General features: G+C 38.2%; 1 pseudogene; it reads right to left on the bottom strand.

The window, feature by feature from the left end:
- Window positions 1-2,010: 2,010 nt before the first annotated feature.
- LOC149146520 (uncharacterized) lies at window positions 2,011-3,002 on the bottom strand (annotated as a pseudogene).
- Window positions 3,003-3,303: the final 301 nt, after the last annotated feature.

Below are 3,303 nucleotides of genomic sequence, written 5' to 3'. Positions count from 1 at the left end.
CCTTTGTTGTAGGTAACTATTTTACCCAGTCAACCTCTTATTCTTCCTTGTCTTCTGTTGTATCATCTGCATTTCCACTTTCATACCTGTACAAATCAACAACATTGAAAATTGGAGATATTCCAATATCAGGGGGTAATTCAATTTCATATGCATTTGCAGAAAATTTCCTCAAGACTCTACATGGTCCAATTTTCTTGAATTTTAGCTTGTTATACTCCCTTTTTGGAAATCTTTCCTTCCTCAGGTGTGCTAAAACCAAATTTCCAACTTCAAAATTAAGTTCTCTCTTCTTTAAATCTACTCTACTCTTGTACTTTATGTTGCTATCCTGTAACTGTTGTTTTACCTGTTCATGTATTTCTTGAATCTCTGAAGCAAAATCTTCTCCTTTAACACTTCTCATTTCAGCTTTTCCCAAGTCTCTTAATTCAGACACTCCTCTTGGGTGCATTCCATAAACTATATGGAATGGACTCTACCCTGTACTCCTGTTAGGAGAATCATTATAAGCATACTCAGCCTGTGCCAAAATTTGATCCCACTATTTTGGATGTTCACCTGCAAGACTTCTCAGAAGATTACCCAAGCTTTTGTTTACAACTTCAGTCTGTCCATCAGTCTAAGGATGATAAGCTAAAATGAAACTCAGTTTAGTACCAAGCTTCTTCCACAATTTCCTCCAAAAATGACCAACAAATCTGGTGTCTTTGTCTGAAACAATGCTCTTAGGTAACCCATGCAACCTTACAATATCCTTAAAAAACAGATTAGCAATGTGAGTAGCATCACTAGTTTTATAAGATGGAATAAAATGTGCGATTTTAGAAAATCTGTCAACCACAACATAAATTGAATCATTTCCTCTTTGAGTTTTTGGTAAACCCAAAACAAAATCCATACTTACCATATTCCAAGGTCTATCTGGAATAGGTAATGGAACATACAAACTTGTGTTTTGGCTCCTTCCCTTTGCATACTAATAGACTTTACAATTTTTCACATACTTCTCCACTTTAGATCGCATCTTTGGCCAGAAATAAAACTAATTCAACTGCTCATAAGTCTTGTCTGCACCAAAATGTCCTCTGTTAGCACTCGAATCTGCCTCAGGCTGAGGAAGGAAAAACTCAAGGCAACATCATACCACACTCAGCCTTGTAGCTAGCCCTACGAGGACAGGAGAGGGATCTCTCTGGGTCTATCTTGGCAGAAAAGTCTTCAAAGGGGCTGAGATGACCGATAATGAATAATGATCTTAGGCTAGTAAATTGATATGAATGAAGTTTTTATAAATGATGGGGTTTTCTGGGCTACATGGGGCTAAGAAAAGCTTGAACAGAGAAAGATAATCAAAAACGCAAATTATCTCATGAGGCAAGGTAGGCAAGAAATTTAACAATTAAATTGAGATAAACGGAATGGCAAGACTGCTGAGAAGTCGACAAGGGCATAGAAGATGGATCCTTGTCAAACAGAAGAAAACATTAACTATGAATACTTCCTCAAGACAGAGCAAATAAATTGGATTCTGCCTTTCTCACTTAAAAGTATTCAACAGAAATGATTATGAGATGAAATGTAAAACATCACAAGCTACACATGAGACATAGGAAAAGACAAATGTTAAATTTCATACCACAGGAATCTCAGAAGCCAGAGCTGTGTATTTTCATTAAAATCTCTGTCAAACAGCTGTACAATGAAACTCTCTATTCTCCACCAGCTCTCAGAATTCTCCTCCCCCCTTACAAATGATTTTTTAATACATTAAATAAACTCTGCTAGGGGAAAAACCATCGACCCCAAGACAAGGAATTTGTTTTATCATTATTAAACAAACAAAACTAAGAGCCAATCAGCGTTTCTGAAGATAGAAAAGCGCTCCATTTTCTACTCGAATCTGTTGATAACTGATGAAGAGGTGGCATTTACAGGTGTCAATCCCATTACTGAAGACAAACATAGGCAATCGGATCTTGTTCTCTGCCACTTTGCACATTCTGGAAATTACAACTGCCCCCAAATTTCTGGAAATGCATTGGCCATTTTACCGAAATTAGGAAAAGATCTTGATAATCTGGAGTAAATCCACTGCATGTATTTTGAAGACGGATCGAATGTCGGAGTATTTGCAATTGACTGCCACATCACAGAATACAGATCCTCCACTTCTCTGATAATCTTTCCATTGTTGTAAAGGATATAATCATGATACGTTGGGGCAAACTGATGTACTGTGTCATGGTAAAAATCATTGAACTTCAAAGCATGGCCAAGGCTCCTAGTTAAACCACTAGATGCACCTATGTTTGCTTCAGCATACACTTTATAAGGGAATGCATACAAATGTCCCACCGCAGCAATAGCCATCTCGAGACAAAGTTCTGAATATCAGCAGCATCTTCTGCACTTTTAATCATGCCAGACTTTGCTGCAAGAAAAACTAGCACTCCATATAGGTAGGCTTGCTTGGCACTGAAATTTCCATCCTCGTACTTTCCTTTTGCATACAAAATAAATGTAATTGCAACAAGTACGGGCTTCAGAATGACAAACTGCAATGCACCCTGCTTACAACGTCGAATGAAACGCCCATCAAGAGAAATAGGAGGAATACAACATGTCATCAGATTCTATGATGGCTTCAATACTCGGCCACTTAAGCTTGTGACTACAGCACCAGGACCATCCACCCATATTAGACATAGAGAAAGAAAATTATATATGACCCATGCCTCATATATTTCCCGAATCGAATTAAAGTAAATTGATTTATCGCCCATCACCAGAGACATGAATGACATTGTCGCATATACCGGCACTATGAAAATAATGCGAACAATATATCGCTGATATGTTGGCTCTGTGTAGTTCAAGAGATGTCTGTAAATATGCCATATTGCCAATGAAATCGCTATAATAGTGCATGGAAATGCTACTATTATAAAAAATATGGAAGCCATTTATTCCACTAACACCAAACCATTCACCAAGGACAATGGAAAGCTAGCATTGTAGATTTTCAAGATCCTCTGGAGTAGCACCATGATCCTCCGGGAAGTCGAAGACCTTGACGCTGCCCAATTGTATAAAACCAAAATCTTCTGTGCTTCCCAAGAAAATCCCCTGTCTCTGCCTCTAAAGCATACCTTCCATCTCACCAATATGTCTTGCCACAAATTCACTGAACTTCACCTTGCCTAGAAAACACAGTCCTTGCGAATCTTTCCGATCTTTATTTGGAAGACCCATTTTCAGCAGCAAGATTGCGCACTTCTTCCTTTGACATACAGCCAAGAG

Source organism: Pinus tabuliformis, chromosome X (assembly GCF_031772625.1).
Source record: "Pinus tabuliformis cultivar Carrire ecotype Pingquan chromosome X, CPIR1, whole genome shotgun sequence".
Classification (NCBI taxonomy): Eukaryota; Viridiplantae; Streptophyta; class Pinopsida; order Pinales; family Pinaceae; genus Pinus; species Pinus tabuliformis.
The sequence above is the reverse complement of the archived record's forward strand: the minus strand, read 5'-3'. Positions and strand labels throughout refer to the sequence as shown.